Source organism: Alexandromys fortis, unplaced genomic scaffold, assembly GCF_014885135.2.
Source record: "Alexandromys fortis isolate MF-2015 unplaced genomic scaffold, M_Fortis_MF-2015_v1.1 scaffold_81, whole genome shotgun sequence".
NCBI classification, from domain to species: domain Eukaryota; kingdom Metazoa; phylum Chordata; class Mammalia; order Rodentia; family Cricetidae; genus Alexandromys; species Alexandromys fortis.
In genome coordinates this window covers 5,070,272-5,095,820 of record NW_026067960.1, presented here as the reverse complement: position 1 = coordinate 5,095,820, position 25,549 = coordinate 5,070,272, and positions in this window count along the sequence as shown.

Here is a 25,549-nt window from a genome sequence, read left to right as displayed (position 1 = left end):
GGGAGGAAGGGAGGAAGGGAGGGAGGGAGGGAGGGAGGGAGGGAGGGAGGGAGGGAGAGAGAGAGAGAGAGAGAGAGAGAGAGAGAGAGGTGGGAGGATGACTTGGCACATGCCATGATGTTCACCTGGAGGAGCCATTCTCTCTGCCTGACTTTAGCAGGTTTCCAGGAAGTTAAACTCAGGTGCACAGACTCTCAGGGAAAGGGCTTGTTGCCTGTCCGGCTATCTTACCAGGCTTCTTACAGTGTTTGGCTAGCAGACTGTTAATGACCTCCTGGGTGGTTTGGATGCCAGGCTTCCATCCAGGGTCTGAGATGACTCAGGTCCCATGCAGTTGAGCAAAAATGAAAGACTTTCCTTTCTTGGCTTTACGGGCTGCAGCCAACAGTAGAAGAGACCTCCTCCAGTGGCCTTCAAGTCTGCTGATCTCTAACCAGCTTCCGAATGGAGATGACATCACTGCCCACTTAGTCCTTACGTCATCTTACTGCACTTTAGTGGAGACTCTCTCGTTCACTCAGTGTGTAATCCCAGAGACATTATTGGTAAGGGTAAAAACTAAAATGGGGTTGACCTATATATGGCCAAGTAGGAGATGAAATCTGCAGAAATCAGGGTGTGCAGATGGCCAACACTGACGACAGGCTGTTTCCAGCTCAAGCCCCAAGTCCCCAGTTGTCCAATTTGCACCAAGAGCTCTGAGCCCAGCCCCTCGTGTGCCTTGAAGTCATCTAGACCCCACTCACAACACACATCATGGCTTCTTGACCAGAAAGAGGCCTTTCTGTTCCTTTGCTCTCATCAATGACCCTTGTACCACTTGGAACAGGGTCCTGTCCACCACAATGGACTTCAGGGTGGCTGTTGGGGACAGGGTCCCTCAGGAGCTGAAACTGAATGGTTTCAGGAAATGAGGCAGGCCCTTAGACCAACAAAATGGCCAAGGCATTTTGGCTGGTGGAGGAGGAAATGGCTTTCTCTATTTGGCTTCAATTGCCAGGACCGAGAAAATCAAAGCAAAGCACATGGAAATTGCTGCTCTGCAGAGAGCCTGCAGGAGGCCTGCGATTTGGCTGGCCGTGAACACTGCTTGCCCATAGGACTGTACAGGAAGGGCCTTCTTACAGCGGAGATGCTGTTATCCTGACTCACAGAGGTGACCTGTTCCTCTGGTCTTAAAATGGGGACATTAAACCGATCCCTCTACCACCTCAGGAGTGAACAGAAAATGAATTTCTTCCCCTAAGGACTCAGGGTATAATGGAGGGACCTTTTTGTCCAATGCATTCAGAGGGTTTAAATTTGGAACCACTCTTTGAGTTGAAAATTTGAATCCCAATGGAGGTCACACATGGTCCCCTCCCTCATTCACAAAATGAAAGCCTCCCATTCAAGTTGTGTTCTTTTTGGTTGGACCCTGCTTCTCCGGCCATGGCTTCAGCAGTGATTCATTTTAAATAGCGTTTCTGCCTAACCATCATGAGCCTTCTCAGAAAACATGACTTCCCCAAAGGGCCAAGGGGCGCGAGGTGTGAGGCACTGCATGTTTTATCAGACCGGCAGTAAATGCACTATCCTTCTAAAGGTGTTATTTTCACATGGTCCTGGATTCTCTCTTTCCAGTTGAGCGAGGGTGGAGCAGAACGGCAGCTTCTCCTGGCTCCCAGCTGCAGCGCTGGGCTTCTCATCTGGCCGTTGAGAGGCAGAGGTGATGTACAGCTTCAGCTTCCTCACTGGCCGACGACACACTGTCTGAATTAGAGGCAAGACTGAGTTATGGTGCTTTTAAGAGAAGAGATTCCATTTTGGTACGCGCAAGTTCATGAACTATTAGGGCTGGTCTCCCACAGCAAAGCCCCTGGAGAATGCCCCTGGGGCAGAAATGCTCGATGGTTTATGTCCTGGGCTGAGTTGGTCACGTGTAAAAACAGTGTATTATTTTAAATCATTAATAAATTTCCTTTACGGATTTTATGTGAGCTAATTACTTTGCCCAGAGGAATTATTTGTAGGATGGAGGGGGGGTTAATAACTGCCCAGTGGGTTGGTTCTGATGTCTTGAGTGGATGAATATATTTGAGGATAGCCCCTTTTCCAAACAGCCAGTGTCTTGATCTGGGGAGATGGATGCCTGATTTTGGGTTCTAGCTCCGTCCTCATGATCTTAACACTGCAGAAAATGAAAGAACTTGCTGGTGGTAGCCAGCAAGTTCCAGTAAGCAAGCAGCAGAACAATGGCCTCAGCTGCCGAGAGCAGATTCACCTTTCCCCACACAGAATTCTGCTGTTGGAGGCCAGTTGGGGTCCATTCTCCAGGAAACATCTGCCGTTGGCCCCATAAGAATTATGGCAAGTGAGAAGGAACAAGTGGCTCCCGTTCTCCATGCCTCATCAGGACCATTAGAAACGCAGAGCCTGGGCCAGGGAGGTGGATCAGTTCATGAGGCTGCTTGCAGAAAGGCAAGAAAACCTGAGTTCAAACCACAGCACCCATATCAAAACCTGGCATGGCTGCTCATGCCCACAATCCTAACATCGAGAAGGCAGAGGCAGCTAGGCCTTGGAAGCTTGCTGGTCAGTTAGCTAGTCAAGAGGGTCGGCATTTAGGCTCAGTCACCCCCGCCCCAGACATACAAGCTTTCTCCCTCCCCCCAAATAAAAAAGCTTTGGGCTTGGAATATTGTTCAGTGCTAGAGTGCTTGCCCAGCATGTGTTCAGACTGGGCTTTGACTTCAAGCATCCTGACAACCAAAGCAAAAAGAAGCAAATGCTGAGATCGTGCCCTTTGTGACAGTGGGGCAAGAGGTTGCCACTGTCTGCCAGGGGCTGCCTCCACTGCTGCCATCAGTGGTGGGGCATTCTGGGCTCGAAGATCCTGTGGCTTGGGAGGTACATTGATTGCAAAGGAAAACAGAAGCTGAAGGGTCCAGCGTGAAATCTCAACACTAATCCATCATCTCAATCCAGTTAGAGAGACAGTAACCCTGTCATGAAAGTGATCGCTCCTGCGGCCAGATGCACTAAGGAGTAGACTTCACTCACAGAGCGATGTGCCCACCAGGAGACTGAGACATCCAACATGCCTTCCAGGCCAGCTTGCCCTCCAACCCAGGAAAGAGAGTGTGTATTTTCAAGTGCTCAGGAGGAGGGCGTTACAGCTTCTTTGAGACCAACAGCGAGAAAAAGATACAAGGGGAAAAAGAGGCAAAAACAGAAGGGAATCAGCCAGACCCCAAACAGCCTTCTGGGCTCCCACCTTTGATTAGAGCTCAGATACTAATAGGCAAGAGACAATCACTGGTGACAGTGTCCCTTGTCTTGCAGGCGTGTCCAAGCCACACAAGCAGCAGAGGACAGCGACTTTGGCCCAACACAGAACCAAGCTTACTTTCAAACAATATGAGATTCTTTTTGAGTGTTCCAGACTCGTAGATGTTAGCCTTGCGCCATACGGTCAAAAGGTCGCACATGCTTGCTACATGTGTCCAATGTAAAGTTCTGCCTGTCTCTTACATACTGGCTGGGCTTTGCAGGGAACAAGGTTAAGGGTAGCATGCTAGCCAGATTTCCTGGGACCTAACTAATACCAAATAGTTAATAACCGTTGCTTAGGAGGCCTGTTGTCATGGGTGCTGGGTGACCCTGAGGTAGTCACTCACTCCTGAGAGCAAGCCCCGCCTCCTCCCATTGAGTCATGGGAAAAGTGGGTGGAATCCTAAGGATGGATGCCAGCTAGCGTCAGTGACATAATTCCCAGTGTCCAGACCACACGGAAAACCAACCTGGAAATGTTTTTTATCTGGAGATGTTGGTCAGTCTTTTGACTATTTCAGGCCAAACGAGTCTGAAGCAACCAGTCTATCCTCTTGTATCCCCAGATGTGTGTCTGTTGTTACATTCTTATTATTTAGGGTCCCCCCCTTACTGTGCACAGTTGCTCGGAATTATTCAGAGAAACATGGAGGAAGAGAAAGTACATCCTGAATTGTTCCCCTTTTCTCCTGTATTAAGGGGCCCATTAAAAATATACATTATTTTTATTTTTGGCAAAGTCAGAAATACTTAAGGCAGACATGAGGAAGGCTGTCTCCCTGTTTTAGTTCTTTATCCCAGGCAGCATTGACTTTTCCCGGAATGAGGAGCGAGAGCATCCAGCAAAATCCCGTTTGGGTTGACTTTGATGTTTAGTGTCTAGATGCAACTTTCAACATCTTTTACATTCGCAAACCATCCCTAAGAGCTTTTCTCTTCTAAAAGGAAATTACTTGGAACAAATATGACATCGATTTTCCATCTCCCTCGATTAGTCTCATTCGGTCTGAGTTTTATTATTTAAGGCTTACCGACATCGAGAATACACAGTTAGCAATGGTTCTAATTAAATTCTGTGACCTTTAAGAAAGCTAAGGAGGTCCTGGACCCGCGATGTCTGAAACTGCCAAAGAACAGGCCAGGATTTATGACTCTCACATGACGCCTGGACAAACAGCACCCGTGTCTGCTCCCGGGATGAAGGCGAGATAGAGAAGGTGTGGTGGGAGGGCTCCGTGAGAGGAATCGGGGGCATAGCGGTGCTGCTGTGTAGGTTAGGTGCTGGCGACATCGGAGCAGAGCCTGTGTGGTCACTTTGATCAACAGATGGTCAAATAAGGAACTTTGGCGTCAAGCAACTCTGGTTTTTGAGTAGGTCCTTTAACAGCAAGTGGGCTGTGGTGGGATGATGAGGTCATGGGTACATATAGGACGCACAGAGAGTCTTTCATCCCAGGGCTCAGAGGGAGGGTATGATGAAGGTGGTCCTCACGGCGTGGACAGTGAGGTACTTGCTGAAGGAGTGATTTGTTAGTCTGAGATACTGGGAGGCATATGCATTTTTTCCAAGCCTGTTTTCCATAAGGGCTTTGGCTTTGGAACATACTGACCAACTTAGGGACAGATAGATAAATATGTGGTCTGTTGAGGGGCCAATCATTCCTGAGTGAGGCATGGATTTCAGTTCATCTGAGACCCTGACAGAGAGTAAACACGAGCCAATACAAATTCAAAAGGCTTTCCTCTGTGGGCAGACCTTTCCTAACGTCTGGAATGAGGATCAGGTGATGGACATTAAAGCCTGCAGTGTATCCTTGGCCCCTCGAAAAATGCCCACAGAGTTAAATGTGTTGAGGGCGGACCAGAATTCCCATGGTCCCATCAGCACACCCACCCTGGACACATAGACACCCTGCTGGGAGGTAAGAAACGTTTACAGAAATGTAAGTAGAAAACAGAGGAGCTTTCTGATCCACGTCGCCTTTATTTTTCTTTGGTGTGATTCATGAGGCGAGAGGCTGGTAGCTCTACAGGCTGAAGTTGGGGCCAAGGCAGAGAATCCGAAGGAGACCAGTTTACACAGTGACCGTATGGTATCTGAAACAGGAAAATCATAAGCAGATAGGGAAGGAGCTCCTGAATCGGAACAAACACTCTGATCTGCTCCCCAAGGGATGACAAGGGTGATGGAGTCCATGGAGCTCAAACAAAAATTAAGACTAGAAGCAAAATCTAAGGAAATGCCGAATGGGTAGTAGCTAAGTTAGCATCCAACGGGGCTTAGCTAATGGGTGGTAGCTAAGTTAGCTCCCAACAGGGCTTAGCTACAGATCTGTTGTGTGGCCAACCTCTTGCAGAAGAAGAGCGGCTTTGGAGGGCCCTGTGGCTCCAGGTCTTCCTCCCTGTGGTCTCTGTTTCCAAGAAGAGAGAGGCTCTAGGGCTAGAATTCTCACCTAGAAAACCTCAGCAGGGAACTTGCTGGTTGTTAGGGTGTTGCCGAATCTTGGGGTTTTGGGAAAGATGGGTATCTGTTCACCCCAAGTTGGCAGGCATGGCATTATGGCTGGTGGTTTTCAAGAGTAGGCTACCACACAGACCACCACTAAAAGATGGCAATTAAGTGGCTTGCGGAAGTACCCCCAACCCTGCCGCCTCCAGGAAGTGCGGGGGCCACTCGTGTAGAGCAGTATTGCCATCAGACTCTCAGACTTCTCCTAGGAGGAACAGGCTCCTCTTTCCCTGGGAATAGCCGTTCTCTCAAGGCTTCCCCACCCATGGTCCTAAAGAGTCCACTCCCACCTTCGTCAACTGGGAGGTCCTAGGCAACGCTGACCTTGAATCCCTGTGTCTCCATCCACAGAGTAGGTAATAAGGGAGAGAGGGAACACGCAGAGATAAAAGAGATAGAGCGAAGGTTCTCTTACTCATTCCTGTCTGGGGGGCCATCTGCTTCACCCACAGTTTCCAGGTGAGGCAGGAAGTCCATGCCAGCTCTCAGGACTTGTTTGGCAAACGCCACGCGCTTTTTCCGGGGGCTGTATGTGACAAATTAGCGTCAACAGAGAAACCCACGCACTGTTGGTGGTTTTTCCTCGCTCTTCCTTCCCAGATGGTCAGGCTGGCTGGCTTCTGCTGGGGATGGCAGAAAGCTGCCAAGTGACTCCTCAGTGCTTCGTGCGTGCGTTCTCCCCACAACACGCACAGCGAGCTGGAGGCAGCTTTCCAGGACCAAATTCTCTTGGGTGTTGGGACAGGTGATGCCGGGCAATGCCATGGAGGCCCTGCGCGTGTTGAACAGAACACGGCTGCACCATGGTGGTCTTTCAGGTAGATGGATGTCTGTGGTGCCCGGCTGTAAGGCAAGCCCTGAAATGGGTGTTGGGGGTGCAGGGGGGTGTGGTGAGGAGATGAGGGTAGTTTTCAGGGATGATGTCAGTTTAATGATTCTGTCCCAACAACTTTCAAAGTCATTTCCTAAGCTGTTGGACAGTTTACGCTTGGCATTAGCTCCTGGCAGGGCCTGCTGATAACCTTGGTTAGTTCTCTGGCCTTCCGCCTTGCCACACACGCTTGCCTTCATGCTATGGCTTCAACCTTCAGAGAATCTGTCCTTAGCTTGGCATCCTGCACCCAGAATTCCCAGTTACGTCTTCAGAACAACGACAAGGGAGTCCCTTTTGACCCTAGCTGTGTTTTGAGGCACAAATTACAGAGAGATAGGTTTGAACAGCACCCTGTGAGCAGGCCTTGCTAGGCTTCAACTTCCTTCCTTCCTTCCTTCCTTCCTTCCTTCCTTCCTTCCTTCCTTCCCTCCCTCCCTCCCTCCCTCCCTCCCTCCCTCCTTCCCTCCCTCCCTCCCTCCCTCCCTCCTTTCACTTGTTTTTCAAGACAGGGTTTCCCCATTTAGTCCTGGCTGTCCTAGAACTCACTCTGTAGACCAGGCTGTCCTTGAACTCAGAGATCTGCCTGCCTCTGCTGGGATTTAAAGGTGACCACTACTACTGCCCAGCCTGTACCACTCATAGGATAATAAAGACCTGAGGTTTTTCAGCAGAGGACAAAGGCCACACTGGGGATATTCTGAGGCTGCCGTTCCCCCCACTGCTGGATGCAGCAAGCAGACAGCAAAGTGCTGCTTGCCAGCCCGCCAGCCCTCTCAGGAAGACAGCACTTGCCTGCAGACAAGGGGAATAAAAACAGAAGGTCAACACAGAAATCCACAGTTTTTCTCTGGGCCTCAGTGAGAGGCAAATGCCTGATGGCGGAACACCTTGTCCTGAGCCCCAATGAGGCTCCCTGCCTGGGAGAACCGCAGGTATAAAGGACACCTCATGAAGTCTCAGTCTCTGAAGGTCAAGGCTGGGTTTTGTGGGCCAAGGGCATTTATGGAGCTGTTAAAGGGACCATTTTTGCTAATGCCATGAAATTATATTCAGAGCTGAATAACGGTGGCCCCCGGTAGCTGCAGAAGTAATTTTCCTGAAGTGTGAAGCCTGGCTTTTAGAGAAGTTGGAGGCGGCCCTGGTGGGTGTTGACCAGTCCCGCTTTTTCTATACAATTTTAGTCATGGGAAGTGTGACTTTGTGTGACCCTCTAAAAAGTCACCTAGCAGGCATAAACGAAGCAGGCCTCACACGAACACCTAATGGGAATAGAACGAGTGGGAGGGACATTTGGCAAGAAATCATCCAGGGATCTATTCAGACACCAGGTCGGGTGCTGTCCACACTGCCAGGCCTTGTCTTAGTCACCGAGGAACAGAAACAAAGAGGACAGCTCTGATGGACAGGAGCCCATGGTGTGACGAGGAGATGTGCCCGCAGGAGGGTCACTCCATGCCAGGTGGCAATGAAGGTGTTTCTCAAATGCTCACCTTCTCCTCAGCATGGTGCTCAGCAATTGTTCAGACAGGCTTGTTTGTATACCTTAGTTTCTCCAAGAGGGAGGTATTAGTCAGAGCATGTCCATTTTATACCAGGGGGGACCACGATTGACAGCTTATTGGCTTGCTTGCTTTTACCTCACCTCTATAGTCTTATGGCTGGATACCATCATTCACAGGTGCTTTATCCAGCATGGAGCCACCCCTGCCATGGGCTCCTAGCCCTTGAAGTATGCCAGGCCCCAATATAGTGGTTATAGGTCCAGATGTTGCCAGGCAAAGTTTTCTTTGGGACCAAGACTCTACCTTCTTGGCTGTTCTCAAACTCTAGGTTCACAGTAAGCCCTCTTCAATCTCAACAACCTAATTCTCTTTTACCCAGGAGAGGTAGAAGTCATGGTGGAAGACAGATGGCCTCTTCTCATCATCCCAGATCTGACACCAGGACCCTTCCTATCTCCTGTTGATGTTCCTCTCCATCCAAGGCCATCTGTGTGCTCACCAACCCTGCAACTGGGCCTGCCCAATTGGTTTCCTATTGCAGAGGGCATGATAAGCCTCGAGTCTCAAACTTCTTCATACATTTATCCCTGTTTACCCAGGAGAGACTTCTCACAGGTCCCACTGGCCCGAAGAACAGAGGCAACCATGACTTCCCTTCCTGGGTTCTGTATCTCACTTCTCTGATTTCCAGACATCACTGTCTTTGTTCCTCCTTCATGATGTGTGAGCAGCCCTGGGCCCCAGTTCCTACCATTTCAGAACAGACTGACCATGCACAGCTAAATCCAGAATTCCCCTTACCTCAGGTGTCCCATCCATGTTCTCAGTGTGGCCTTCACCCGAGTCCTTCTTCCACAAAGCCTCACCAGCATCCAGGTCCTACTGCAAGATCCAGGGGCTGCTGGGTATCCATCTTTCTTCAGTCATGTCCAGGATGCTACATGTCATGGCTTTCTTCTGGAATGTTTCTAGGGTCCCTCTTGTGCCTATGATTCCCAAATAGATCCTTCTACCCACCTGCATCTTCCAGTCTATTCTGCTGTTCATATGGATCCCAGCTCAACTCATGCCTGTCTCTGTCACTTTCTTAATGACTTTCCAGTGGCAACATTAGTGCTGACTGAATGAATCCAAATCCCAGTGTGGCTAGGGCATCCAGGGTAAACTGATCTCCTATATTCCTGGAAACACCCAGGCGTCACTTGTGCCTGAAGTATACATTCTCCAGGTTTCTCTGCCTGGAGAGGTCCTTTATAATCCTGCCTCACTTCTGGGGGAATTTACCTCCAACCTGCCATAGCACTGTGAGAAAAGTTGGCCCTAGACACTATGCCCTTCCTCCAGGGCTTCTGCATCCCACTTTGCCTGGGCCCCAATGCAGACAGAGCTTACTGAATCTCTCGTTAGGTTTCTGCTGTTCAGGTCAAGGTCTAGAACATAACAAACTCTCCAAGTCTGGCAAAAGATTGGCTGAACAGCTTGCCATAGTCTTCATTGATCATGCAGTAATAAATCTTTGGCCAGCCCCTGTGATTGTGAATTCCAGGTGGGAAGAGTCTGGAATAAAAATTCATGAGGTCAGTTTTTTTTCTTTTTCTTTTCTTTTTTTAAAGAATGCCCTTTGATGCAAATGTAATCGATTGGTCTTCAAAGGTTTTAAAAAATGATGTCTTTGGGGTCCAGAGAGGTCACAGATGATAATGCAAAGATGTTGTAGGCCAGCCAGGAAGGAGGAAGGGACAGGCAAAGGACACACCAGGGGAGGGAAGAAGTCTCTGCAGTTCTTTCTGCAGAGAGGGGGGAGGCTAAGACAAGAGTCATGATAGACACTCTACTCTGCTCCACCCCACTCGTTCAGAGAACAGGAAGACCCATGGCTCCCTTAGAAGCACTTCCAAGACATTGGCAGCAAGCAACTAGTTCCTCCAAAGGCAAGAATGATGTGTAAGTCAGGTTCGACCCCAACACATTTTTCTTGTTCAGTGAGGCAGCCCAAATTGCTGGGCTTGGGTTACAAAGTTAAGCTAAGAGGCGTTATGTAGACACTCTGGGAGAAAAGCAATTGGTTCTTTGAATCTGATTACTTGTTTGGAAATACTTTACTCGATAGAGAAATTGTGAGTGATCGAGCTCTTTTGCAAATCACATATATTTTTTTAAATGCATCTAGGGAGTGCCCGTTAAATGGAAAACCTTGTGGCTGAGTGCTCAGAAAAGTGAAAAATTGCTCCCTGTGTAGAGTTTGGAAAAACTGAGGGTGTTTTTTCTTCTTACTATTGGTTTTGCTCAAGGCAGAATTCTATCCACCCATCGAGGGCTGTGAGCGAGCTCTTCTTTCCCAGCTTGGAAAAGGCTCTCTTCCCTCCACTACCTGTGTATCTTGAGGGACTCTGTGGCAGTTCTACGGGGTTTCTGGGAGCCTCTGCTCAGTGAAGCTGATCTTCACTGACCTTCACTCTGTACCAGATGGTCATGTCTAGATGCTCTGCTGTCTTCCCGAACCTCCTGCAACCTTGGTCCTCTCAATGGCTCCCCCATTTTATCTTCCTTGTGGGCCATGTTTCTAGCCCAAGGTCCTCAGTATGACGCTGAGCAGTACTGACACAAAGGGGAACTCCTCCAAGGTCCATCTCCTGTCAGGAGACCCCAACCACAGACCAGGCTCTCTGTCTTTCATCACCTGTCACGTGGTGTTGGATTGACATTGTCACATGTCCATAGCTAGAGCTGGGAGGTGCCCTTGAAGGAAGAGTCACAGAGCACATACTGCCTTCCAACTGACCTAGCTTTCGGCAACCATAAGGAACATGGAGGGGAACTTCTTGATATCTCACACACAGTGGGCACTCAACAAATGCTTGTGAGCTCGCACCAATGTCATTGGCAATGCACATTTCTTGAAAAAAAATTTTTGGCATCATGGAGATAATTTACCACTAGTTATTTCTGATTCCAATACAACATTTGTAAACCTGAAGACAGCTGTCCGTGAAATTAATTAGAGCAAAGGGTAAGTCCCAGCCATTGGGTTCTTTCTCCTGTCACACCATTTTTTATAAGACCATCAGGATGAACTATGGCCCTCCCAAGCTCTCACTGCCCCTCCCCAAGAGCTCTGGCCAGTGAGGGAGGAAGGGAAGCCTCCTGGCTCTGCTCCTCACTTGAGGAGCCCTAAATGCAGCCCCAGGGCACAGGCTTTCCTCTGTCTAGGCTGACCTTCTTTAGGCTCTGAGACTTAGCTTTGCAGAATCTAGCAAGGACATTTTTGTATAGAAGAGACCATGGCATTCCGGAGGAAGGGATGCCCATTTAAAAGACTGCGCTGTTTTAAAAACCTAAGTGGAACTCCTAATCACACAGGAAACAGATCTGCTTTGATTTACTGCTATAGCCAGATGAAATTTTATCTCCCTGAAAGCTTTTCTGGAACACAATTTTTAGTTAATAAACGTGGCCAATACGGAGGGCTGGTTCTGCAGAGCCAACTGGCTCTCTCTCCATCCTTCATCAGAAGGCATCCGAGGCCAGTTCTTGTCCCAGAATGCAAAAATGTGGGGACCCAGGGCCCAGATTGCTATCCCCCGCTGGAATCACAGCTTCTGCCTTCATGCTTGTGAGAGAAGGGGAACATTCCTTGGTCTAGGTGTGACTTTCTTCCATCTGCACTCATGGAGACATTAGTAATCCACCCAAGATCTCTTCCTCCACGAGGCCCTTTGACATTATCAGGGCCAACACCAACTCTTACTGCCTCTGCATTTGTTCTCAGGATTTAAACTCATCTTTCCTCCTTGCCCTAAGCATTTAGGGCTCCCGTTACTATCTACAGCATAGCTTCCAACCATACTCCACAGTTAGGGTTAGAAAAGGGACACAGCAGAAGGAGGGAGAACACGAGCAAGGAAGTCAGGACCGCGAGGAGTGCGTCCACCCACTGAGACGGTGGGACTGATCTAATGGGAGCTCACCAAGGCCAGCCGGACTGGGTGATCAAACTGGACTCTCTGAATGTGGCTGACAATGAGGGCTGACTGAGAACCCAAGGACAATGGCACTGGGTTTTGATTCTACTAAGTGGATGGGCTTTGTGGGAGCCTACTCTGTTTGGATGCTCACCTTCCTAGACCTGGATGGAGAGGGGAGGACCTTGGACTTCCCACAGGGCAGGGAACCCTGACTACTCTTAGGATTGGAGAGGGAGGGGGAGGTGGAAGGAAGAGGGAAATAGGACGAGGTGGAAATTTTTAATAAAATTAAATAAATAAAATAAAAAAAGAAAAGGGACATATGCTCCAGGGTCCAAGTTCTTTCCAAACAACCATTCTGAGAAGGTGAAGTCAGGCTAGGTTCATAACTAGCCTGTAAGGGAGGCGTTTACATTAAGACTTACACAGCTAAAGCCTCTTCTCAGATCTTAAGAGCCAATGAACATGTCCTTTGCTTAAAGAGTTAGAGGGTCAAATCAGAAAACTTTAAGACGACTCCCTCCAAACTTCTAATTTTATAGGCATTAAAGGCAAGGGGCTCAGGTCTAAGTCAAAATTTCATATGTGAACTTCACACAGTGAGCAGGTATTCTCTGTGTGTGCGTGTATGCATGCGTGTGTGGTGTGTGTGTGTGTGTGAATACCAGCTGCCAGCATGTGTGTGTGTGTGTGTGGACACTCACTGTCCATCCCCACGGCCAGAGCTACCTCTCTGCTTCCTTGTCCTCCAGAGCTTGGTGCCTTGGTGCATAGCTGCCACAGGCAGTCCTTGAGAGGTCCCTCTAGGCACGAAGCTACCTATCTGGCTGAAAACCTTGTGCTTTTAGCAGTCTGGGAAGTAAGAATTCAGGGGTGGCACCCCAAAATAGCATCAGAGAAGCCTTGGGTACAATTGCATATTGGACTGTTCTCTCCCTTGGCTTGGAAAGCCATCCTCCCCATATTTGGGAACCCATCAATATTAAAAGGAAGGGACTCTGAGGGACCGTACAGTGCCAAAGGAAACAATGCCATTTTTTTGAGCATTTTCAGCATTAAAGACAATCTCTTATACTCACTACCTGGCACCTCGCCTGTGAGGGAGGGCAGGCTGAAGAACTGTCTTCATCAGTCTGCCTGCCATAGATCAACTTGATTTAGCAGGCAACAAACGTCAGGAGAAATTACAAAGAGAGCTATTGCTCCAAGAAATTTATATATATATAAAAAGGTGACCCGCTTTCAACAGTGTCATCTGGGGCCAGCTTACGGCTCTGTGGCCATTTGTAGAGTTTTCTTTTTATCTCTAGCCTCTGCAGGCACCAGTGTACTTCCTTATAGGGGCTTAAGACTTGCCTGAGCACCTGGTGCTGTAGGACCCACCTGTGGACCTCAGACATCACAGTGACTTGCCCCATCTGTTTCTCTTTTGTTTCTCCAAGTCATTGCCATCATCAAATATTGTTCATGGTGTGGATTTTTCCCCCCAACCACAAAACACTGTGGTGGTACCAGGTGGTGCAAAGCCATTTTCTCTGCCTTCTATACCTGAGGTTGAGGAGCGCAGCTGTGTCCTTTGCAGACCCCTTCAACTGCTTGTCCTGGCTCCTTTATGCTCCACTGTGAACGTGCATTGACCTAGAATCCCATTCTATGCCCTGGGATGACATCATTTGCCAGTTCCTTATCACTTTGTGCATGCATGTGCATTTGTGAGTATGTGATTAGGAGGGTGTGTGTGTGTGTCCATGCATATGGAGGTCAGAGGTCAATGGTCCTCAGGATTGTTTCTGAAAACAGGGTCTCTTGGGGTTCTGCAGCTTAATAGGCTCTCCTGTCTGGCGAGTGAGTCCCAGAGATGTACCTACTGCTAGAGTTACGAGCATGGGGCACCAAATGGGACACTTTATGTGGGTTCTGGGATCAAACTCAGGTCCTTGGGCTATCAGACAAGCACTTTGCCAACTGAGCCATCCTCCCAGTCCCAGTGAGCAGGGATTTGCCAAGCTTAGCAACTGACCCTGTTGTCAAGATAGGGACACTGAGATATGTGGCTACTGCTGGAGCCCCTTCTTTACCCAGGGACATCAAGTGGCAGAGGCTGATGAATAAATACATCCGTGCTGCTTGTTTCCCTGTTTGTCATTCCTGTTCTCAATTACCTGAGGGTATGCAACTTTCAAAACTATGAGTTTGTTTGACTCATAGTTCTGGAAATGCAAGGCTTCATCTAGTGATAGGTTTCTTGCTGGCAGCATCCTGAGGTACCACAGGGCATAGGAGAGTGAGACAGGCAATATGAGAGTATGCACGCATGCAAGTGTGTATGTTTGTGTGTGTGTTAAGACCCACAATTCATTCATGAGGCTATGCTCTAATAACCCATGATCTCTAATTGCCTCCCTCCAAACACTAAGTCAGATGAACTGTCTCCATTCTCTCTTCATACTTCACAATTGGAGTTAAATTTCAATACAGGAACTCTGGGATTCCAAACTGTAGCACAGCATTTCCTGTTGGAGTAAAGTTTCGAGTCTTCTGGTTTCTACTTTGTCCCCTGTTAAACTTCATGAGCTCTGGAGCCATAGCTAAATTCCTACCCAGTTCGTTGCAGTGACCAACTCCAGTGTACAAATTCTTCTCTCATCATCAGCTAGCCTTCAGGGCTACCTAAAAAGCTTTACTCTGTGGAGTTCAAGATATGGTCCTTTGATACCAGAGAAACTGAAGGGCAAGTCAGCAGCTTAGGTCCACAGGATGGAGGTTGAAAACAGGGTGCCAATCCCTCCTTCCTAGCTTGAGGGAAGAGAGTAGATGCCATCTGGTAAGAGGTGGTGTTTATGCATGGCAATCCCAGCTAAAGTCACTTCTTGTAAACAGGTCAGGGGAAGGCCTTCCTCTTAGAGTCTTCCCAGGAGCCTTCATGACCCAGGATCCAGAAGGATGGAACCTACTGGGGAAATCCCTATTCATCCAAAGTAAGAAGATGCTGAAGAAACAGCTAGAAAAAGTCAGGAATCTGGGTGTTGAAAAGTAACAGAGAAGAAGAAAATTAAGGGAAATACCTTCCCTTGGGAGCTATGCATCAGGGAATTGGGGAGAAATTGAAGAGAGGGGAGTCTGTCTCCTCATTTACAACACTGGACTGCTGGTCCAGTGGCAGTGACAGCAGAGGCCAAGGTCTCCTCCATGGATCTAGTCTACATACCATGGTGCTGGGAGCCAAATCTCAGTCTCTGTCCAAAGAGCACCATTCTTTCTTCTTGCTAGTGTGTGCATACGACTGTGGGAGACCAGGGCTTTGCCTCTGCTCTGTTCCAGATATTCTAAAGGTTATTTTGAGTCTCTGATTTGTCTACCCAGTCCTTCTTATACCTAACTGGTTGTCTTTGTGTCTACACAACCAAGCAACCTTTGATGTTCTAGTCTTGTCTGTTTATCTAACTATCCATCATTTCTTGATTGGTACCCTGTGTTTTCAATTTCCATCATTTGTTGATCCAAGCATTCTTCCTTTCTTCATCTCCTTCTCCCTTTCTTCTTTGCTTCTTCTATCCACCCAAACATCCAAATACCCATCCTGGCATCTGTCTACCCAAGCGTCCATCTATCCACCATCCAACCACTTCCCATCTTCTTATCTACCTACCTCTCTACCTGTCCCTCCTCTTGCCCATCCATAGGGTAGATGCCCTCTACCTCAGATCATCAGACATGCTCAATGTTCTTTTCTCACTCCCAAAGATGTTTTACCCTCATAACCATCCATGATATCCTTGGATAGTGATCCCCATTTGTCAGACAAAGAACCTGGTGGGAGAGAAGTGGCTTAATGACCACTAAGAAGGATTTGAACCTGGTATCTATCCTGCCACACCATACTCACCTCAATCAAAACACCTGTTTTGTCTGGAGGGAGACCCAGAGTCTGTCTGTAGCTAAGCCAGAGAAAAGATGTTTGGCTGTTGTAGCCAGTTCTCATGGAGATGGACATTCAGAATACAGGGAAGCCAGCCCTTTCCTTGAAGGTCAGTCCCTGAACACTGCAGTGGCCTCCCTCAGTGCTCTATGTAAATACAGACCAGGGAGAAATTAATGTGCATGCTGTCCCCAGCTAACCTGTCAAGCCAGGACTCAACGATGGCATCTTCCCAGACTCTTCCAGCCAGCGCTGAACTCCACTTCAAAGGTGGGGTATGACTTTGCTTCCCTATCTCTACAAGACTTGTATATTGCCTCACCAGCCAGCGTAGATTGCCTCTATGGACACCACTGCTCCAGCCAGGTGCAACCATCTCCCCCATGTTCCTGGGGGTGGTGTTTAAGCTGCCATTACCTTCTTGGAGTGCTTGGCTTTGATAAGGAGAAGCCCAGGCCCACACTTCTCCTGGAACTGCTGAGCTCAGCACTTTCCTCCTGCAAGTCATTGCCTGGGACCCTGGATTCATGGAACTGCGGGTTGCTGGATGGAGGCGGGACGGCCATCAGTTATCCTTAATAACTGGGCAGACGACAGGACAGCATTGCCCTCTGCATTCTTAATAGCGCAGAGTGGTCACTAGCTCTTTTTAGAATAGCATTTCCACCAGCTCTGTTACCGAAATGGCTCTTGCCTTCCGTGCCCTGTCCAAGCCGCTGCTGTGGCATTGTTTTATTGCTTCGCTGAAAAGCATCTACTAATTAAGGTGAAAGCCGGATACAGAGGGCTGGGGCAACAGTCCAGAGAACCAGTCTTCCACTAAGTTGGCTGTGGGGGTCTTCTTGGGGCCTTTCAACTATTGACTAGCTGGAGTTCCTGTCTCCTTTGAGACCTCTGAGCCCAGACCTTCCCCCCAAATTAGGCTATTTGGTAGTCAGGATAGAGCAGGAAGGAAAGACTTCACTGCCGAGGAATGGTCTCACTATACTTATCTGTGCACAACACTGCAGGGACGGTGGATGGGGCAGTTTCCTCCAGCTAAGGGCATTAGGGACTTCTATCCTGTGTCATGGCTTCAGGAATCTGCCAATGACAGTCACAGAACTCAAGGGACTGGAGACTCAATCTAGGAAACAGGACATGCACAAACTCCAGTTCCAGGAATAGAGATCAGGCAGGGTTCAGAGGTACAGAATGGATAACTTTTCTGATAGAGTGGAAGGTGGATTCAGGGGATATAAGAACAAACTCTTGAAGGCTAAATTAAAGCAGAGACTGAGACAAAGACAGACAGAACTGGAGACAGATTGACAGACAGATACATAGAAACACAGAGTCAGAGAGACAGAAAGCTCAACCGAAATTTACCAACAGTTTTGGGAAGCAGGGAGGACATTTGGTGCATAGAGATCAATAGGATGAAGGGGGAGGGGAATGGAAGACAATGCACAAACCCAGGGTGGTGCAGGAGAATTGTCTGTATTCTGTCAATCATGTTTTAAATAAACGCTGATTGGCCAGGCAGGAAGTATAGGTGGGTCAATCAGACAGGAAGTAGAGGCAGGGCCATGAGAACAGGAGCCCTTATCACCAAAGAAGCAGGATGTGACTTGCCCCACTGAAAAAAGTACTGAGCCGTGTGGCTAACATAGATAAAAATAATGGGTTGATATAAGCTACAAGAGCTAATAAGAAGCTTGAGCTAACAGGCCAATCAGTTTATAATCTTATAGAGACCTCTGTGTGATTTTCTTTGGGACTTGCTGACTGTGGGAACCGAGCAAGCCCTCATGTTACAGCAGGGCAAGGGTGGGAGACCTGAAATGCACACTAGCCAATGTTATCTGCTACAGTGTGTAGTGGGCTTGCAGTGGAAGGGAACAGGGCGCAGGGAGAGTCTCTGTAGCCACATACCAGCCCTAAGCCTCAACCCCTTTCCCAAATCATTCCCTGGCCTCAGTAGAAATCCTGAGGCCCTTACCAAACTGTGCAAAGAAGCCCAAGGAATCTCTGTCAAGCCTCAGAAAATGCCCAAGTGTGGGTTTTTGATGACCCCCAGCACAGCCTTAATTATACAATTTCTGCTTCTTGACCACAGAGGGAGGTGTCTAGGACCACTGGGGAGATGTAAAGCTCTCAGCTGAGAACTGACATCAGGCTTCAGGTGGCATTAACCTGCCACCTGTGCTTGGGGCTCCAAGACCAGGTTTAGAGTGTCAGATACATAAACCTCTCAGAGAGGTAGCTCCAGGGTCTTGTCTAAACTTCTCTCTAGTAAGAGCTATGAGAGTGGCCTCTCAGGGACTCAACACTCCCCAGATCTGCCTATGATCTTCCTGCCCATTACAGTCTTCACCATTCTTTTGAGAAACATTTAAAGATTATCTTCATATTGAATTAGGAGCTAGGAAGCTGGGTGTCAGAATGGGTTAGTTTTGGTCCCCCCCCCCCCACTGCTATGACTTTGGCTGCTGAGCATGTCCAGCTGAGGGAGGATAGACAGTGACTCTTTGGAGGGAAATCAGAAGAATCTAGGGTTCCCAGATTCTACCTGCAAGTCAACTCACCCAAGAAATAACGGTTTCACTTTATTTTTCACCCCAAATAATAATTATTATTGAAAAATCACCCCGGTCTCCCCCTCTGATTAGACTATTGAGCTACATGACTCTCAAGGAATCTACAAGGGTGAGCATGGAAGCTGCCTTGTGCCCTGGACAGTCAAGAATTCTCAACCTCTTCTGGGTTACCATCCTTCTTCACCTGTGTCTTTGTTTGCATTTCCTGCCTGACTCTATCCTCCCTTGTCATAGGCAAAACAACTTTATCTATCAACCAACGAGAACAACACATATTCACAGTGTACAAGACCCCACAGCTTGCTTAAAACATTATAAGTTTTTTCTATTGTTTTATGTATACATGTATGCTCACACGTGTGTGTGTGTGCACTTGTGTACAGATACATGCATGTATGTGTGTATGTGGAGGCTAGAGGACAATCTCAGATGTTTTCCTCAGAAATCACAATGCACCTCCTTTCAACAGACTTTCAGTTGTTTGGAATTCACCAAATAGGTTGGGATAGCCTCCTCAAGGACTGAGATTGCAAGGACTCCATCACACCCATAGTTTCTACATGGGTTGTGAGGTTGGGGTTGGGACTTAGGCCCTTAAGCTTACACTATTTTACCATCTCCCCAGCTTGTCCCAACCTATGGCTTTCTGTTTCATTTTATTGCTGTTGGCTTGCAAAGAAGAGAGTCTTTAACCTGATGACCAATGTGGCAATATTTCTTTTGTGTATGTGTGATTAATGGTTTTGGAATCCCCAATAAAAGACCAGTGAAATTTCACAAACCAAGAATCAAACTGTTGCAGCCTTCTGTGGGTTACCCCATGCACCCTCACCTGTCGCTTGTCATCCCACCTCTCACATCAATTATCTCTACTTGCTTTTAATCAGTCATTCTGCTTTGTTTTGGTGTGAGAGACAATGCCAGGAAAAAACAAACAGTCTTTGTTTTATTTCCAATTACATGGTTAGAAAGAACACATTTGTAAAATGGGCTTTCTGGAGGGATAAATAATATGTTACTTCCTCCCAAATATTTTGACATTATGTTAATAGACTTTTGTTTATTGCCTTCTTTTTGTCTGATGATTTATTTTGTGTTGTGTTGTGGGTTTCGTTGGGAGCAATTTTGGAGCTTCAAATGGAGTGTATGATGCGGTAATGATGCTGACTGAAGGCTGAGCAACAGTGCAGCATCAGAGAACTTTTTATTGAAGCAAAATTTACATGAAAAATTTACAGATAAGTATACAGTTTTATGAGTTTTGAGTTATGCAAATAGTCACGTAACCCCAACTGTAATCAAGATAGATAAGCTTTCTGTTCACCAGAAGGTCCTTTCCTGCCTTTCCCCGTCCATGAGCAGACTGTCCTCATTGGGGCTACCGTAGATCAATCTTCCCTCATCCTCCATACACTTGTAACCACAGAATAGGTAACTCATTTGCACAATGCAGTTTTGAGATTCTCCTTTATTACTTTGCGAACTTGGTGAATGTTCTTTTTATGCTGGATAAACCTCCGCATGAATATCTATGATTTATTCATTCTTCTGTTGACAGGCACTAGAGTGTGCGCGCACATCCATCCTCACTTTCCTTGAATGAACTGTTCAGCCTGGAGTTGTTTCCCAACAGGAGGGCTGTATGTTTAACTCTTCTAGAACCTTTGCCAAAGTGCCTGAATGGCCTGACATGAAGAGTCCCGTTACTGCCAGTGTGTGGAAAGCTTGCCATTCACAGGTGTGAAGTGGCGTCTCATGTGTCAACTATTTAAATTTTCCTGAAGGCAGACGACACTGAACAATTTCAAATGCACTTGTGCATTTGTGTGTCTGCTTGGGAGAAGTGTCTATTCAAGTCTTGTTCTCTTATGTGTGTCTGCCTATTGAACAGTTGGGGTCTTTAAATGTTCTGCATAGAAGTTCATTTTCAGGCGTGTGAATTACAAACCTTCTCCAAACTTGTGGCCTGCCTTCTCCTTTTATTCCTGTTGACTTTTGATGAACACAAGTTTAAAACTTAGTGCCTGACCTGTCAATACTCCCCTTTGTGCCTAAAATTCTTGGGGTCCTCACTAGGAAATTTTAGCCTACCACAACATCAAGACAATCTTGTATGTGGTGAGCTGAAGGTTTTGACATTCTAGGTTTTCCCACTGGGTCAATGATATAATCCTCTTCAATTGATGTTTGTGTGGCAATATAAAGTGGGAGGAACTCATTATTGTGTAAAACACATTTGCCTGGGTTTTCTGGCTCATTTGTTTACAAAATTTCTTTCCTCATCAAGTTGGCACGGGCTAACTGCGTAGAAGAACGGGGCCTCTGGCTTTGTCACTTTAACCCACTGATCTGCCAGTCTGTGACTGCCATTGCCACGTTCACCTGACAACCACACCCAGCTAGCTCCTGAACCCGGCCGTCTGTTTACAGTATCGCTGAGGTCCCTTTAAACTGTTCTCATCTTCACTCAGATTTCAGAAGCAGCTTGTCTGCTCTACAAACATTCCTGATGACATTTGGATTGGATTTGAGGACAAACTATGAAAACAAAGCTCTGTTGGATATGATGACCCACACTTGTAACCTCAGCACTCAGGAAGTTGAGGCAGGAAGATTGGGAGTCTGAGACCAGTCTTGACTACAGGGTGAGTGAGATCCTGTCTCAAAGAGCAAAAGCAAAATAAAAACAAACAAACAAATGCTTTAGTTCAATCTAGGGACAATGCACCTCTTAACATCACTGGACTCAGAGCACGTGCTCATTTGCCATTAGTGTCTCCTGACAACGCATTCTGCACGCCTATACATGGATCTTGCATATCTTTAAAAATACATAGAAGTATTTTGGATTTGATACTGTTATAAATAGATTTTTTTTCACAATTTTATTCTCCACTATTTTCTATTGGAATAAAAATACAATTGATTTTATAATCTACTTGGTATAGCATGATCTTGTTAATTTTGTTACTTATCAGGGCTGGGTCATTCTTGTATATTTTATAGTGATTTCCAGGTAAATAGTCACACTATCTCTAACTATATGGGGTTTTAGCCTTTCTTCTGTTTTTAAGACTTTAAAAACTTTTTAAAACTATGCATTGCTGTGTATAGGTAGGTGGTGACCCAGTGTGGGTGCTTGGAGCTGAACTTGAGTTCTCTGTAAGAGCAGTACATGCTCCTTACCACGGAGCCAGCTCTCCCGTCCTGAACCTTTCTTTTCCATCTTTATATGCTTTTAATATTTCTTGTCTTATTACACTAGCTAGAATTTCAGTTCAGCGATGAAGGGGAGTGATGCATGGAAGAGATCCTTGACATGATCCCAGCTTAGGATAAAAAAACTCCAGGCTTTCAACAATGAATATGATGTTTAGACATTTTATTAGATGCCTCATCAGATTAAGTTGTTTTCCCAACCAAGTTTACTGAGAGTTTTGGTCATAATTGGGCACTTGAAGCTGATTGGTCAAGCCCGACACCCTTTCTGTACCTTTCAAAACAGTCCTACGGTTTTGCTCATTCATTTTGCTCATAGGTAGGCTGGGGAAGTAGGCCAGTTAGGAGAGAGTGCTCTTCTAACGTGTGCAAAGTCCTGGGTTTGATCCTCAGCAACCACAGATGTGGTGATTCAAGCCTGTAATCATTGAACTCTGGATAGCGGTAGGAGGATCGGAAGCCCAAGGCCATCCTCACACAGCAAAGTTGAAGCCAGCCTGGGATACATGAGATCCTGTCACTAAAGAAACAAAGATTTGTTCTGATGATACATCAGACCTACTAACTTTTGAATGCTATGCCATTTGTGAATTCCTTGAGGAGAAGACAGTATCAATGTATTATAGTTGTATCACTTGATTCGTTTTTCTAGTGTTAGAGATTTTTATGTGAGCAGCTGATCATGCCTGGTTTGGGGAATCTAGGTTTTACCGATTTTCAAAGATGACCAAGAAATCCATTCTTTTTATTTATGGAGTGAACTTGGGTCCTCTGCAAAAGCAGCAAATGCTCTTAACTGCGAAGCCAGCTCTCCAACCCTTTGTTTAACATAAATATCAAGAAATTTCTGTTCAACTACTTCCAAAGTAATTAAAATTTCATATTCTCACGAGCAAGGTGTGAGAGTTTTAATATCTCCCATAATATCAACATTCTATGGTTAAAAACGCCATTCTAATAGGTATGTAATGATTTTATGTAGTAGCTTTAATTTCACAACTACCTATCGCTGAATAGCATGCAGCAGCTTTTCATCTGCATATCTGACATCGAGTCATGTTCTCCAGTGACCTACTCAAATATTTAAGTTAAGTTAAAATAGTTTGTTATTTTATTATTAATGAAAGGTCGGGGCCTTTCTAGTGTGAAGAGAAAACTCTTCTCTTGGGATTAGAAAGCTGGCTTAGCTGTTAAGAGAACTTGCTGTTCTTGCAGGGGAGTCAGTGTTGGGACCTGAACCCCTGTACCACCAGCTCCAGGGATCCAGTGTACGTACACACGTGCAGACAAACACATATATGGGCAAATCTTTTTTTTTTTTTAAGTGCTTCCTTGGTTGTCTGTTTCTCAAATATTTTCTATCAGATGGAAAACTGTTTTGGCCTTTTCTTTCTTTTTTATATTATTTTTGAATATTTCATTATGTATATAATCCACCTTAGCCCAGCTTCTCCCAGCTCCCCCTTTGGCCCCATCTTTAATACATCATCCTTCCAGTTTCAAGTTCTCCTTTAAGTAATACTCTTATAAGTAATACTTTATAATGCACTGGGTCCAATCAGTGCAGCCCACCCCGCACTTGCCTGTGGGCATGGAAAACTACCAGCGGCTGTTTCTCAGGGGGAAAAAAATGAACCTTCCCCTTGTGGCAGCTTCCAACTGTCACTAGCTCCTCACCCTAGGGGGCTGTGGTCTTGGGAACGTCTTCCCCTCCATGCAGGAATTTTCAATTTTACTTTAATTATTTTAAAGTGTGTGTGTGTGTCTTTGTGTGGCTATGTGCATGTCAGTGCAGATGCTCCTAGAGACATCAGGCTCCCCTGGAGTTGGAGTTACAGGTGGATATGAGCCACCATTCGAATTCTAAAGAACAAACTTAGGTCGTCTGTGAGACCAGCAAATGCTCTTAATTCGCTGAGTCACTGCTGCAGCTCCATGCTGGAATGTTCAACTGGCTTGATCTTGGGCAGGTAATCACAGCTGCCACGCGTTTGTGTGCTTCACCTCCGTGTCACTGTCCAAAGGACAACATTCGCAGTCTTCCTTCCATCTCCAACTCTCCCCTTCTTCTCACCCCTTCCTCCATGTTGCTCGCTGAGCCTTGGGGTGGAGGTTTGGTGCTGATGTCCCAGCTATGGCTGAGCACTCCCAGTCGCTCATCTCCAGCAGTTTCACTGGGCCTGAGTTTCTCTGTTAACCACTTCCCACCGCAGGAAGAAGGGGCTCCGCCCAAGGCTGAGAGAAGCCCAGCTCTACGGATGGAAACATAACATTTAAAAGGCAGCTTGACAACATGACCACTTAATAAAAGGTTATCAAAAAGATCTCCCCTAGGGTCCGTGACTTCCCTAGCCATGTTTACAATAATAATTAATTAATTTATGCTCTGACAATGCTGAAGCATGCACGGGCAGCCCATATATGGCGGTTCTGTTGAACTTGTCCGTATTGGGTTTCGTGGTCTAAGTTGATAAAGACGACTGACCAGGTCTCATCCTCCGTGTTTACAATACCAGGCATGAGTTCCCTCCTGTGGAACAGGCCTCAAATCCAAACAAGAGGACATCTGGTTACTATAAAGAATAGTCTTGCAACTTTTGCCCCACTGGGCACATGGTGCTGGTAGGTTGGTTTCGGTGGGTGGAGGGTCCACTCTCGGGTAAGATCATCTCTTTTTCTCCTTCAGCAGCATGGCCAGCTCCTTCCCCACTGTGGAAGCTAGCCACCAGGGAGAGCTTTCTAGTCAGGTGAGGTTGGCTTCTCTGTGCCGTGGTGTCTTTAGCAAAAGGGTCTTACCATATACCTATGGTGGGCAAACCAGAAGCAATGATAACAGTCTCTCTCTATTAGTCTGGGTGCCCTTGGGGGCCTCCTGGATCAGTAATGTAGAGTGAGGTACTCCATGCCTGGCACTGGGAGCTTTCTTTAAAAGTCCTCTGTCCTTTGGGAGTGATGTTTACCCACGCAGGGTACCTTTGCCCAAAGGATTTTTGTTGTACTTTTAATTAAGGCAGAAGCTGCTGGGGTTACATAATCCTTCTTCCTGCACCCTTGGTTTTGGTTAGCCTGCCCTCTCTCGTTTTTTTTTTTTTTTTTTTTTTTTTTTTTCTTCTTCCCTTGAGCCCTACCTTAACCTTTAGCTCCCAGTATTCTCTGGCTGTTCTTTTACAGCACGCAAGTGTTCTACTCTCCCCTCCTAGACCATAGGTTTCTGTGTGACCTCTTCAGGCATACCTCATCCTGGCTAAGACTTCTCCTGTCTTTCCAGTTTCCCATCTCCCTCACTGCACACAGCTGAAACACGTCTGCCCGCCCACAATGCTCCCCTGCCCCTGCTTTCATTTCAGCTGTATTCTATTATCTATCCCCCTTCCTAAACCAGTTCCTGATTTCCTGGATTCTACGTGTACTCCTGCTTAAACACAACAAAACAAGAGATACAGAAGAGCCCCCTATGCGGAGGTTTATGTGGGGTTTGTACACGGGAGCCTGGGTGACCTCGCTGAGGGTAATCTTTTCCAGTTCCATCCATTTACCTGCAAATTTCATGGTTTCATTTTTCATTACATCCGAGTAGCCTTCTGTTGTACGTACACACTGCGACTTCATTATCCTTCCATCAGCCGATGGATATCTGCACGGCCTCCATTTCCTGGCTACTGTGACTGGA